The following is a 15,666-nucleotide window of genomic DNA, read 5'->3' as shown; positions in this document are numbered from 1 at the left end:
TGCTGTCTCTGCACATGAGAAAGTAGGGAATGGAAACAGCAGTCTCCAGAGGAGTCTTGCCAATCTAATTCTGCCTCCTTTGGCAGTTTCAGCTGTCAGGTTAATAAGGTAGAAGGAAGACAAAAGAAGATGGAAGAATTTATTTTAACTCTCCTTGAAAATTTCCTGTGATTCAGGGAAGTTGTCTCAGCTACAAATCTAGAGTTCATAAATCCTCAGCCATGCTTGCAAGTGACTTCTGTAGTTCTGACCACCTCAGAATGGTCAACACACAGCACTCTGACAGCTTTGGTAGGAGAAAACAATCCTTCAGTCTTTTCACAAAACTATTCCAGTCAGTGAGACTAGACCTAAGCTCTGCATAGAAACACAGCAACTCTCCCATTTGGCCACATTTGGGAAGCATCTGCACAGGAGATCTCTAACACCAGGATGGCCTGCTGTCCCAGGGCTGCAGCTCATAACAAAAACATTCACAAGGCTGAAAGGCCCTTGGAGGCATTCTGCATAACTTAAAAAGCTCAAAATAGGGGAACTCTGGGGGAAATTAATTGGCAAGGAGTGTGAGTGGTTCTCCAGGTGTCCTCGGCAGCTCCCTGAGCAAATGTCTGTGTCCCAGAACAGTTAGGGATCTGTGTTTCAGATGCCTGAGGCTTCCTTCCTCCCCACAGCCCTGCTTCCAGAAACACAAGGCAACTCCCATCAGGAACTGCTCAGGAACAGCTCAAATACAACACAAGTTTCAAAAGCTGTAATTTAGCCACATCTGCTCTTGTAGGCCATGCACAAAAAGGGGCTTCTGATGATACAAATGGAATGACTGAGGGCAAACGATTTTTTTTCGTTTCTTCATCAGGAGGTGTCACATCCCCATCCCCCAGGTGACCCAAGCAAGGGGACCTCCCCACAAGCAGCTCAAGTTTCCCAAGATCTTTGAGGAGAAGGGCACCTCAGGGTGTGGGCAGCTCCCCTGTGTGCTGCTCTCCAGAGGGAGCATTCCCACCTTCAGCTCCAGTCAGCACAGCAGCTGAGCTGGAAGGGAGCCACGCACCTACAGATGTGCAGGGAAAAGATTCAAAAAGCAGAAGAAAAGCCAAAAGCAACTTATAATTCTGATAATATTGTGCTTGTGGAGTGTCTGATTAATGACCTTAGAAATTTCAGAGCAGACAGAGTTCAGAGCAAGCTTAATTTAAATCTAGTTCACAGTTCAGCATAATTAGCAGTAAATAATGAAGAGACTCCTGGTCTGAAATTCAGGGACTTGGACTGCTTTTGCATCACATCACTGAATCACCTGTTTATAATTTGAAGTCTAACAACCTGATGACATTTTGATGTCCCTGTAGTTATTTGGGGACTTTTTATAGCTCTCAGGAATTCCACCTAACCTTTTCCTCTAGCTTTCTTTCAGCTCTTCTACGTTTCTCTAACAGAAAGATATTCTGCTAGAATATTTTCTTGATCCTCTCCTTCAGCAGAAGCTTTAACACTTGCTTTGAAATAAGCCAATACTGAAAGGCTTTGCAGTACAACTTGTACATGATCTTTAGTTGAGCACTAATTTTCAGGTGAATTTGAATCTGAAGATTACTTCAGATGATACACATTATCCAGTTCTATTTTACCTAAAGATCTCTAAGCATTTTTTTTTTCCTGGAGGAGATTTTCTGCTTGAGAAGAAGAGTTTGGGGTTGTTGAGGCTTTTTTTTTTCCCTCTTTGATGACTTGGAGAGCTGCTAACTGGAATTTTTTCCATAGCTTTTGGGGAAAGAAATAGGAAGAAACATGCATTGGATTGGAGCCTAAATGACTCAGGTCTAAGTTTTAGCATGCAGCACATGCATTATCAAATTACAAATCCCATAAAGCACAGTTTGAGACTGCCATGGCAGACTAGAATGTAACAGAATGGGGCAAAGGGAATGGCTATACAAAAACCACTGAAGTAAAGCTCTCTGGGAAACTGGACTGCACAGACTGCTTACACTGTTTGTTTGTTTTAACTCTAGGGTTACTAACCTAGCTTTGGCTTTCAAATAATTAAAACTTATTTTAATTATCCTCATTTACTAAACCCTCTAATTTACGAAATGCCCAGCTTCAAAGATGCTGGTATAATGAGGGTGGAGTGTGATGGACATGTACTACTTTGGTTCCAGGTACCCTGGAGGAATCAATATGTGTTAACACTCATTTTTGCCCAGTTTGGTTCCTATTCCACTTCCTCTGTGGTTGGCTTGCTCTGTGCCTGTGACGACAATCAATGATAAAACAGACTACATACAATTCAGCTGGAGAGTTAGAGAGTGAAAAACAGAGAGTAGGAATGCACACCATTAAACTGGTTTCTGGGAAGGTAACCCCATCCCTGTCTTCTTCTCCTCTCCTCATTTCCCTGGGGAACTATTACATTTAAGAATAATCCCATTTTAGCATATTTGATCAAGGAAAATTAAATTAGCTGCTTCCCTGGCTCCAGTTTCTAACAATATTGTGAAATTCTTAATGAAGGCTCCTCAGAATCTCTTCACACATCTTGTTAACTAAAAGTCCATGGTTTATAACTGCTAACCACAAGAACCAAGAAATGCCAATTAGCAAAAATGCCTTATCCAGAGAATATACCCAACTGAAATATTAGACACAGATAATTACTGCAGTGGCTTATACTAAGACGGAGGCTTCCTATTTTACAGACATACCACTTGGGTAGTATTTCTTCTCATGGCTTTTTGCCTTGGCACAACTCTAGTTTCTGAGGGAATGGGATGGGTGGACAGAGGGTTACAAAAGGCAATTAAGCCAGTGGTCTGGACAGAAGAGAACAATGTGATGAAATAGCCTTTCGAGAGTCCTGATCCCTACTATGCAAAAACAAGAAAAAAAATCCCCAAAGATTTTGATAAAGTGTAGTTTGTGCAAATTTAACGTCAGAAAGGCAAGGACATTGAAGAAAATATATACAAATCCTGTAGGCTAGAAAAATATTTGCAGTGATTTTAGGCCTGCTAGGCTGTATGCTAGCATTAAGCCAGACCATGTCATAAGTAGAACAAGAAAAGGGGACAGACCCAATGTTCCCCAAAGTCATGGTCAATATTTTGCTGATTTCAAAGTAATAGGTCTAATGTAAAAGTGCCCTCCTTAATGAAATTTTAGTTTTGCTAGCACACCAGCCTTTTACCACCAATTTATCCACTTGTATTGATGTTTTTTTAGAAACATCAAAGGTAAATAGGCATAAATAAATGCGTTGTCAAATATGGCATGCTGACAACTACTAAATATATTTATGAATACAAATAAAAAATATAAATACTTCAGTCTGTTTGGTCGGAAGGCATTTACAGCATGTATAAGAAGAATGGCTTGTTGTTTTTTCCCCCAAGATAGCATAAATATGCTACACATAGCAGCAATTTTGGTACCTATACAAGACTAGAATAGAAGGACCTAATATTGCCCACTGGATGGTGAAGCAAAGCAACCTGGCTCCCAGGTCTAAGTCACATAAAGTAGTGCCTGTGGTCTGGTGCTGGACTAGTTGAGGAGTGCTCAAGGGTTTCCGTATGCCATAGATGTAGCCTGTTGCTTAAAGGGCTTAAGAATTACCTTAAGTATTTCTGTATTCAAAATGGACGGGGAAAAAAAGATAAGCAAGGATTTATTTTGATTCAAATTGTTTATGTGTGCATTTGATTCACCAGTAATTAGATATAAGAAATGTCAAGGTAAGCTAAACAAAAGTAAAATACTATCTGTACTGCTCTTCTTGGACTTGCAATCTATATTCACAGTCTAGGTTGAAAATCACCTAAATAAACACATCTGTTAAACTTACATTTTCCAGTGATAGCAGCTTTTATGTTGTGAAATGTGCTTGATGTGTTCATCTTACAAAGACCAGTTTCCAATTTTTTTTAATGTGTAAACTGACCTTTTTCCTGTTGGCTCTGTGCTGGCCAAAATATATTTCATTTAATATTGGCTAAAGCTAGAGGCAAAATGGTAAAATCCTCTGAGGTTTTATATGTACATTGGAAAGAAAATACTGTGAGTGTTGTATGAAGAGAAGGACCAAAAAATTTAGTCCCATAACATATCTTCTCTAGAAGTCACATACATTGCTATAGGTCACTTTGGTCAATAGGTAGGTAGGAAAGACCTCAAATTTGTTTCAGACAAATACAGTTGGCCTTTTAGAGCTCCAAGGGAAGGCTGTCAATTACATGAGGTGAAAATCCAGACTCAGGGCCAGAGTCAGCACTGGCACATAATGCAAATCTATCTGTGAGCACATCTGTAGCATTTGTGCCTCTGTGATATCTCCACATAAAGGAATCAAAATATCTAAACATATTCCCTTTGAAATTGATTCCAGACAGTCTTACTTACCTTCAAGGTACAACATCAGGTTCCTCACATGGTAACAGAAATATGGCTGGTGGGGTGACAGGTGACATTGAGCTGCACAAGGGGTGACTAGAGAGATGACTAGAGAAGGGAGAAGGTACTCTTATTTCAATCCCCATCTTGCAGTGGCTTTTTATTGTTGTTTTTCTGGGTGTTCCCATTGGTAGCCACCCAGCCATGTACAGCCCATCATCTGCAGTGTCCAGTAGCTGGGATCAAATTTCAGAATTGAAATCACGGCAAAGAGCTGAGAAGCCAGATATTGATTTTTTTTATACCTCTGCCAAGCACAGAGAGGCTGGCCTGGCAAAAGTCAAACATCCCTTCATAGGTGAATATGTGAAGAAACAGTGTTTCGTTTTTATTTTTCTTGAGAACATACCACCTGTATTGTGTGAATGAAGGGGCTTAAATTAGATATCCTCTGTCCAATCATCATCCCAGTAACTAACATCTAGTCAGAAACTGGACTGAATGTGCAATTGGCATCTTTGCTGAAGAATTGCACCTTATACAGTATTTGGCTATAGTCATGACAGATTATTTTTCCCCTTAACCTCTCAAAATTTGTCAAGGTTAAAAAGCTTATACTTGCCAGGTTGCCATAAAGCATCAGTATTTAATTAAGTCAAAAAGAGGGCACATGATTAATGATGTGCTGTCATTAAGAACCTAAAATTATCTCATAAACTCACCATTCCAGTCATATTAAGATCAGTAATAAAATACACTCATTAGATCACAAAGATAGACAATAGCCTGAGATTAAAGTGCTTTAATCCTCTTGCAGTACAGCAACAGCAGCACTTAAGTTTAAGGTCATCTGCTCTTATGAGCCTTGATATAATATCTATATAAGTAAATACACCAGAGAATATTGTAAATACTGACTATTAACAGAACATTCAGTAGGATTTTCCATGACAATGGTTGAGATGAAGATATATTCACTTATTCTTGGAACACATGGGGCACATGGGCTTGTCCATAATTCAGCAGAATTCAGCAGGCAAATCACAGTTGTGACTCTGGAGTCGTGTTAGACAGCGATGCCAAGAACTTAAGGCTTACACTCAAGCAGGATGTGTCAGGATGTCAGATCAGTACAAACTTTAATTGACAGCTGTTCTGCATCTCTGCCCCACACCTCCCACAAATCGTGCCCTGATAAATATTGGGGAGATATCTTGGTTCTGACACTGGCAGCACTTAGAGTGATGGGTAATTTCTCTTAACAAAGCCTAAAATTCAGGATGCAGGACGGATCCTGAAGGGCAAGTGTCACCTTGTTTCAATTGTCTGTCAGGTCCCCCAGCTGAAATGTTGAGGACTGGAACAACAGAGATGCTGAGGAGAAAGGGCACAAGAAATGCAGGAAAGCTGAGAGCAGCAAGTCTTCACCAGAGAGCAAGTAGGAATGGTGATTGTAGGTCAAAGACAGCTAAAATGGCAAATGTGCAAGGGCTGAGATCAAAACAACAAGAACACAGGAAATAGTAAAGGCAGCAAATATATCAGATGAGGCAAAAGCTGACCACAGAAAAAGGAACAGGGTGTGAGTCACAAACTTTTTTCTCTGAGACCAAAAACTAGATAGGAGGAAGAAGGTAGACACCCAAATGGTGAGAAAACAATTCCAAAAACAAAGAAGGAAGAAATAAAAGGAAATATATTTAAGATGTGTAATTTGAAAAACATTCAATTCTCAAGAAAACAGTTCATTCACTCTTACAAGTCAAATTTCTCCACTGCAAACATCAGAAGTAGAGATGCTTTGTGAAAGTGGAAAAAAGCTCTGTGATTGTGCCAGTCTGATAAATTATGTGACTTGCACGTGCTAGACATGAGGGAAATGGGCAAGAAAATTTTCCCCAAAAGTCAAAATATTCCGTTTCAATAGTTGTATGAAATAATTACTTTTTTAATGTTCAAAATATCTTTTTAAAAGGTCTCTCTGTTTTTCTAATTTGACCAGAAGCTATTTTTAACCTAGTTTCCTTGAGAAAATTGAGGACTTCTATTTTGGATAATCCTTCACAGGATGGATTTTACCAACTGTAAAAATAGCTCACAATTTCTCCTGCCTATGCAGCCAGAGAGTAGCAGAAACATGCATGAAACTACTTTGCTTACTTCTTTTAACTGCTGGGGAAGTAAATGGAGTGAAAAATTATCATTCATTCAGTTCTATTTCAGAAAGAATCAGTTGGAAATTTTCTCAACAACCCTTTTGGGCTCCCGGTGATGTTCTGATTGTGTTTGCTAGGCTCTGGGGAAGGCCCACAGATTATAAACTCCTTCTGACAAGGGCTCTCATTTATTTTCTGCTGCCTGGAGTTGCCTTAGGGCTGTACCACGTGATATGGGAGGCCTGAAAGATTGCTAAAGCTCCCTTTCCCAGAATTGTCTCTGTTTTGTTACATAATTTAACATAAACACAGATTCCATAACTTCTGAATGTCTGGGAGAATATTTTTCTTTGTTCAGAGTACTAAAAATCTTTCTTTTTTTGAGTTCTTGAAAACATTTCGGTAGCACAAACTAAGATATCATGAATGTTCCACTTCCAAATTCATCTTTATGATGTTTTTTAATGAAGATTAAAATGATAAGCAATTACTTCATGCTGTTGATGGCTGCTTCCAGCTTCTTGCTCCAGGAAAGTAACCATGCTCTAGTGAACTGGGAGCCTCAGGTTCAAGGCCAGAAGCAAGATCTGTGAGAACTGCTTTAATAGCTCACCTCACAACACATTAGAACAGGAGCTTTATCAGGACTGGATTCCTACATTTGGCTTGAATAACTCGACAGACTGCAGTCTTGAAGAATGTTGAGAGAAAAAAGCAACAATTCACAAAAAAAGAGGATGAAAGGTTTTCATCCCCTATCTACTGGGGGATACAATTTGGGTTGGGACACCTTTCTTAGGGGCCTCTGCACTTTGCTCTAAAGCATAAAATTGATAAAATGAGTAGGACTCTGCTCAGCAGCAAGTAGCAACTAAGAAAGTGAGAAAAAAAAGCGTAAAACAGATGATTGTATGAAGATTGTATAAAATGAAAATTGGTCACCACTTATTTAATAAGTGATTTCATTATGATTTATAGAGCTACAGAGACTTTCATTACAAGAGAAAAATCTTATTGTCATGTTGCCTGTGGAAAAATTTCCCTTACAAGATGCTGGATTTGAAAATTACCATGCTGAAAACCATGTGTTGAAAACAGGTGTTTCTTAAAAGAAAAATGGTTATGCAGATACAATGGGTTGTTATTTAGTGTTCATAAACTAGTGAACACCTTTCTAGGAAAGCTTTTGCTGCTGAAGGGCATGGCAGCAATGTAGGGGGTCTTCTAACTTTTTTGCTTTTCATCAAAAAATTGTGACGGAAGCACTGCGAAGCAAAAAACGCCAAACATTAGACAGAAATAGAAGTTAAATGCAGTTTTATAGGTAATTGCTCACAGCCAGTGTAATTCATACTGTAGTAAAAAGTGTCACGTCTCAGGAAAACTCTAAAAGAAAGCAGATAGTCAGGACCTGATGGTGACATACTTTTTCAGGTTAGTCAGACTTCCAAATATTCTTGCTTGTATTAATGTGTGTGTGTGTATATATATATATATATATATAGATAGATAGATAGATAGATAGATAGATAGATGCACATATATGTATTTGTATAAAGATAATTTTACAAGAAGGAAATCCAGCAGTATTGTCCATTGAATGCTTTTTGTCATATTTAACAATCTGTGTCTGTGATTGCACACAGTATTTCTGACTCAGATCGCGGAGCAACAGGGATTTGTTCCCACTCATGGTCCCACTATTCAATTTTCTGTTCCCTATTCAGAGCAATGAAACCCTATCCATGCCTCATATTTTTACATTTTCCAATTCCTGTACCCAGCAATATGCTTAAGCGTACTCTTCTCAGTATCTTTCCAAAACTTTCTTTCACTTTTGTCTCTAAGCTTCTCTTATACCATGTTTTCTTTTAGATTTTCTGTCAGTGTTTTCCTCTGAAAGACTAACAGTTTTCACTCAATTCCTTCTTAACACACATATTTCCTGGGAATATCAACATTAATCTCTTGGAGACAGAGATCATTTAACATAATAAATCTGCACAACCTGAGAGATTAGACACCTGTCTGATCATTCCCCACACTTTATTTATGAATCTCACCAGCAACGTTTATCTCACTAAAAATGTGTATTCTAATGGAGTGGCCCTTAAGGTTCAAAAGGCACACAGTCAGTACAAATACTCCAAAAAATACAATTATGGTCTTCATTTTAAAAAAGAGTTTGTGATTTTGAGAGTCCAAGTGGATGACAGGTTTAAGAACAGGTGGTACAGCCAGCTCCACACCAACATGGATGCTTAAAATGAGGTAATAAAAAGTGAATAAGCATTGAAATTTAGGTCCGTATAACCACAGAACCTGCCATTCAGCACACTGCAAATAAAAAAGCAAAAAAAAACCTCTCTTGACCAATAAAAATAATTTCTCCACAGTACACTAAAAAGCATATTTTAGCTGTAATTTCTGAAGAGTAAAAATACCAAATAAGAAGAAAATTACTAAAAAGAAATTTCATCTTGTGGCATGTGTAACTACTGCATTTTATTATATCTTATACTTGGACTCACATACTCAAATGAAAAAAATTTGGGGGTTTGATTTGGTTCTTTTGGGTAACATTTTGAGTCCTAGATTTAAACCTGTATATTATGCTGGAGAATTATTGGGCTACTGCTAATTAAAGAGGGAAAAGGAAATTTTGCTATTTTATAGGCCTGTATGTTAGGAATATGCACATGAAAATAACATGTTTTTTGGCCACAGGCCAATTAGAAACCATTTTTTTTCTCTCTATTACTTTCTAAATAAGTTAACTCCAGTTTATGGAGAGTTAAACATGACCTGCCCATAGAAGAGATTTCACTAGAATGAACTGATATCTTCAAATAAATGAACTGATATCTTCAAATAATTCTTTTTCTGCTTCTCAATAATTTTTCTGGTAAAATCATAGCCAGACATAAGAAGACATTGGGAAGCACTACCAAGTACAACTACTGCAAAGTAAGTGGAAGAATTGGCATTTGCCTCAATAAATGCTGACCAGTCTCATGATCAAGGGCTCTGTAACTCACCCCCAGTGCTTTGCCACTGCTAAAGCTGCTGGAACTGCTGTGCCACACATCCTCTCTCTGTCCATAGAGAAAGCTCATCCAGCAGACCCAGAGGATTTACATGCTCAGACATGGCACTCCAAAATAATAAGCTATAACAGAAATTCATTTAGGACTGTGACAATTCTGTCTGTGAAATTAAAAAAAAAAAAAAAAACAAACAAGAAAGAGAAAAAGAAGGTGGTGATTATTTATAGATCATCTCTAATCCAGAGATCAAGGCATTCACCACTCTTTACAAATTGATTTATAAATTGCATGTCAGAGGGATAATATCACTTAGCAGTGAAAGCTCTGGAAGAGCATTTCATAGAAGAGAAGTACAGAACAGGGTATAAGAAGAAATACTACACCCATGTAGCAGCAGTGTCAGTACAGGCTGTGCCAACTGGCACTTGCCCAGGACTCCAGAGCTAACCCCTCTAATTGTGAAAGAGTACTAGAGCATTGTAAAAAATAATGCCTGATATTTCACCCAAAAGATGAGAAAAAGGCTAAAATTGCAGATTACTGAATATCTCAGAACACATTCTAAAGCTCCTTTTCTTTCTTACCTAGCTAAGTGTCCATCATATCAGAATATTTTCTTTCTCTGTGTACACGCTCTCATGCTGTTCCCCACCACTCTACCTCTAGGTGGAAGTAGGTATGTTTACCAAACTGGGATGGGAGTAATTCAGCAAGTATTAATAGCCCCTGAATAATATTTTACAATCAGTAAAATTAATATCACTTATCTCTTGACTTCTGAATCAATAAAATTATACAAATGAAAATCATATTATGCAGGAGATGCACAAAAAGCCTAAATTACTTATTAACTTGAAGATAGAATATGTAATAGCTATTTAATTCATCAAGCTAAAGAACCAAGAAAAATTTTGCTTTCTTCTTTGTAAAAATACTCTCTTATATCCTGATTTTTAAATTACAGGAACAAAATGCCCAGTTTTTCATGGAAAATGACTGCACAGCTAGATTCTGGCTCTACGCATTTCACTTTTTTATATAAGAAATTCATCACCTGAAGAAATCTGTAAGGTGTTCAAACCTTAGAATAAACACTTGCTAGCAATCAAATCTTTTATTACTCCCATAGCATTAAGGGCAGCCCAGGGACTAAGCTGAAAACATCTGTGTTGCTCCTTGTGTGTGGAAAGTATAACAGACTATGTGCAGAGCCCATAACAATATACTGCTTCTTATTTGCCAAGCAATGCTGGCTATCATCAAAAACACACCTTTAATGGAGTAGCTGAAAGGCACAGATCCACAAGTGGGTTCAAGTAAGAATGGGATAAGGAGGTGACTTTGGCTAAATCTGTTCCTCATCATTTTATGTCCCAGATGAGGTGAAAGACAGAAACACTGTACCTCGTTCCCAGCTCTTTTTGACTGGGACATACACTGGTTTACCTCTGTCAAAGTCAGTGCTAATGAAATGGGATCTCTTTCCTTCTTCTTGCCTATGCAGATGTTTGGTTAGAAGACTTAGTAAAGGAAATAGATCACAAAGGCCAAGTGTACTCACCTCTATATGTGTGCCATTAACAATATGCTTCAAGCCAGGCTCTAGGGATTTCTTATTGGTGACAAAGAAGCCTACATAAAGTAGACAAACCAAACAAGCTCTATTTCATCTACTGTCTAGTACTGACTGCATAAACAAATGTTCAGCAACTCAAGTTCTCCACTGATAAATCTCTTCTCACCGTGATCACCAAAAGTGTTCATCCACCCAGCACCCAGGTGCTGCATACTGATAACTTTGCCTTTAAATTCTCTCCAGAAGGTACAAAACACTAATTAATTCCATGAGTTTCAGAGCTCATCCTTCATTTAATGCCAGGAAGGATGCAACACAGCAAAGCTGGGACCAGTCTGACTTTCCTCAAAACGAGATCCCTACCATGCAGCTGTGGCTTTTGCCATCCCTCAGGGCTGACACCATCCTGCTGAGGTCTGTATCCACAATACCCACAATTCATGTAAAAATGGCATGATATGCACTGGCAGAAAATAAATTATCTGGTGAGGGTGGAGGCCAGTAAGCATTGTTTTATCAGCTCGACAGTAACACCACTGACTGCACACAGCCATTGGTTAGCACTCACTACTCACACTAGCCAATCCCACACATTCACATGAACAGTCCATCTTTTATATGCACCTTTTTGCTTTCCAGGCTTGATCTGCATTTTCATGGAATCACAGAATATTCTGGGTTTGATGGGACTGAAAAGGAGCATCAGGTCCAGCTCTTAAGCGAATAGACTGCACAGGGCTCAAATCCATGACCATGGCATTATTGGCACCATGCTCTAACCAACTGAGCTAATCGCTTTAATCTTAGCCTAATTATCCTTCCTTTTCCTCTTTTAGCTGGGCTAAGATTTCCCTTCTGTCCTGTTTTCCTCACATCTTACCTTAGGAAACACCTCACCTGTACACCTGTATTCCCTCCTAATAATTAGTTACAAAATTAAGCTGAACTTCCAAAACTTGTAACCTTAATATACACTGTCAAGGACTGGATATTTCCACAAGCATGAAAATATTAGCTCTTCATCAGTAAGTTCTGTATTTTAATCTCCTGGCTCTGCAAAATTGTGTTGGAAATTTTGCAAGAGTCGTTCAAATTTAATTTCTTGTACTTCCTTTTCCTTTTTTTTTTTTTTGTTTTTGCAACAAGATGGAGAGAACACTTCAGGGTGATACTTATTTCAGTGTTCAGTATTTTACTTCTGTTTCTGATCAACACTAGAAAATATATAAGGGCAGACACGGATATGTAGTAACAGCATAGGTAAGGAAGAGTTCAATCAAATTTTCGTGATCTTCAGAGAAGATCTAGTTCACATTCTTAAAACTACTCTTAAAATTGATGTTTTTCCTGCCAGATCTTCCTAATATATTTGTTTCCAGTGTCTTTTTTGTTTTGTTTTTTTGTGTAGGCTGTGTGACTGTCCATTACTACCAAATTATTCTTTTGACAAGCAATCAGCTCTTGCAAGAAGCATTTAGAGTTAGAGGATGGACAGTAAGAATCAGAAGCCAAAACCAAGACCAAATCTGAGGTGCAACAACTTAGCCATGCCAGTAGGTCTCTGAGAGACACAGCCTATTCCCCTTGGAGCAGCATCCAACTGAGCCACTGGATAAATCTGTTACACAGAAGCACCTGAGTACCTGCAGCCCATCATTTTTTCCACTGTGAATTGTGGAAGATCTTTTTCCTTGTCTGTCCCAAGAGAAAAAAATTGCGAGCAAATATTTAGCAGCTGTATCTTCACTAAGCAGTGTAAGGTGGGTCCTGTCCTGCATGGTGTGAAAGGAACTGGTGTGTCTCACCTATAAGCACCACCTGATGAAATATTGATGGAAAGGCAGCAGAGGAAACTCAGGCAGCACAGCTGAGAGTGGTGACCATTTAGCCCACGCCTGGTAAGTGTTATTTCCATTACTCTTGGGACTGTAAATCCTACCTCCTCAATCAGTGATTACACTGGAAAACCACAAGCAAACCCAGACATAAATGACATGAAATTAAAAGGACCTTCTGGCTTTCTGTTTCAGTAAATGTTTTGGATCAGTAAAGCCAACTAGACAAAACTTTCTGACAGAAATTTTGGAAAAATTCCTTCTTGGAAATGTGGTAATCCCTGTGATAAACAGAGGTATGTTTAGAAAGGGTGTCCCAGGGATTTCTACTGATGTGCAGGTTGGGACATTTGTGTGTTAACAAGAAAAGGAGATGTCATAAAAATGCTGGTTTGTTTCTTTAGAGTTAAGTGGAAAGAACAAATTAAAATGAAGGTGAACAGCATCCAGTGATGACAGAAACAATTTGCCAAGAGTGATAAATATGTCAATGTTATTAGACACAATGGCAGCACTTCACAAAGTCTGGTGACAAACAGCTTCTTCAGAGCTGGTACAGCATTTAAGGCTCCCAGGAAAACGGGGGGAAAGGAAACAAAACACACTTCCACATTGAATTTCAGTTAATTAAAAGCAGAAATTTGGGAGAGGAAGCAGTCTTACCTTTTGAAATGTCACTTGCCCCTCTTTAGATTATATTATGCAAAAAGGCTGAATAAATATTCTTTTGGCACTTGGAGCCAAATAATGACTCTGCTCCACAAATATTCTCAGTGTCACTATATGTGCCTTAGAAAAAGTTGAATATATGTGCTTATTTTTTTTTCTCCAGCATTAGCAATGAAAGTAAAACAAGAACCTTAAGCATTTGTGGTCTATTCGTTATGGAGAGGAGAAGAAAAAAAGGAAAAAAGAAAAAAGGAGATCACACCTCTCTTCTGTGATTGTAAGATTGCTAGAAGGAGATGACTGTAAAAAGGAACCTAAAGATCTGGCAATTTATAAGAAGTGACCACTTCCCCTTTAGGGGCTGTCGTCATATTCTGATTTACTGAGACTATATCAGACTAGAAATTAGTCCTCTACAGTAGTTCCTCTGTTTGTTAGAATCACCAGTAACAAAACAGTGATTTTCAGTATCCATTCTAGTAGTTATTTGTAACTCAGTGTTAGTAAATGCTTCATAAGTCAGAAATTCCAGGAATTGCCTCAGAATCTACTTGCATTACCCTTTGAATCATACAACTTTTTTTCCCCATTTCACCCTCTTAGAAATAACACTGTGCACAGTCCAACAATTTGCTTCTTTCGTATGAATCCTAATGAAGACTTTATTAGAAAAATAGATTGTGTGTAGTGACTGCTGATTACTGACTCTTAGGGGAAAGTTTGCCTGAAGTTTTAAGAACTTGCCTGTAAATTCTTGGAGGCCCCGATCTAGGAAAACATTCCTGTGTTGAAACAATCCCCATCATTTTGATGTGTTTTAGTTAAGCATTTTGCTGTTAAGGTTTTTTTTTTTGTTTTTTTTCAATTTAAGGTTTCCCATCTCCCTAAAAGATTTGCTGTCATTCATCCTCCAGAGCACCTTGATATAAGAGAATCAGTCTCTTGAGTCTGCCCTTGCACCCAGCTCTGACACCCAAATGTTCCTGTGAACACACAAACAACTGAGCCAAGGGATTGCTCTGGGCTGAGCAATTGCACTGCCCATGAAGCAGATGGAGATGCTCAAAAAATGTCAGGAAAGCCATCACCTTCTAATAATTACTTCTGGCTGGAGAAAGACTGCTGTGACTCTCTCCTTTTAGCTTAAAGCCCAGCTGCAGCACTGGGGACAGAGAATATCATGCTTCTAAAGTAAGGCTCTTCTGGGGTGTATAAGAGTGTAGGTTGAAATTCCTCAGCTGAAAAGATACTGAATCCCAGGATTTCCATTTCATCAGGTACCCTAAGCATTACTGTACTGCAGAGTCATATTGCCTGTACTCACCCCACCATCAAACACACAGGGAGAAAAAGGCAATGTCAGATGATTCCTTCAAAAGCCACGACATGGAGCCCTTAGGTTTGACAGAGAAGATCCAGCTATGGATCAGAACTGGAAAAGTCCTTCTCCCTCCAGCCCAGAGTGAGAGGGAGGCAGGCATGAGGAAAAGGTTCACAGCTTGTTCTTTTCTGCAAGGTTTCTCACTGCAGGCCATGCCCACAGACCCTCCTACAGCGCTGGCTGAGCAGGTCTTGTTAATCACTGTGCTAAGGAGGGAACATCCCTGCTCTCCACTTAGGGAGTGCTGACAGCTGCTGCCTCTCATCATCACATGGGGACAAAGATGGCTCTCAGAGTTATTTTTTCTCAGGTAACTTTCTTCAGCATGTAAACTGTCTCTTGACAGGGTGACTACCACAGCCTGGCTCTGCTCCTGGTCATGCTCAATCACTTCCATAGTAAGCATGATGTTTTAAATTTTTTTTTTTTTTAATAAAGTGAGAGGAACTGTAAAGTCATTAAAAGGTATAGTTTTCTGGGACAAATTTAATTCTCAATTCCATCATCTGAGACCACATCTGTGATTCCAGTGCCACAACAGAAATACTTCTGCACTCACATCTGAGGTCATGTAGAATTTGAAAGACCTTATCTCTCATTTTACTTGCTCTAG

The 15,666-nt window shown here is 38.8% G+C and overlaps 1 long non-coding RNA gene across 2 annotated transcripts in view; it reads right to left on the bottom strand.

Annotated features, from left to right (window-relative positions):
- The window catches only part of LOC132326257 (uncharacterized), a 70,526-nt gene that overhangs the window by 34,403 nt on the left and 20,457 nt on the right, over positions 1-15,666 (bottom strand). For both annotated transcript variants that reach the window (XR_009486181.1, XR_009486182.1), the window contains exon 6: positions 9,584-9,752. This is a non-coding gene — a long non-coding RNA (uncharacterized LOC132326257). The remainder of the gene's footprint in view (positions 1-9,583; positions 9,753-15,666) is intronic.

The sequence above is a fragment of the Haemorhous mexicanus genome, chromosome 1, assembly GCF_027477595.1.
Source record: "Haemorhous mexicanus isolate bHaeMex1 chromosome 1, bHaeMex1.pri, whole genome shotgun sequence".
NCBI classification, from domain to species: Eukaryota; Metazoa; Chordata; class Aves; order Passeriformes; family Fringillidae; genus Haemorhous; species Haemorhous mexicanus.
This window is presented reverse-complemented; position numbering and strand designations above follow the sequence as displayed.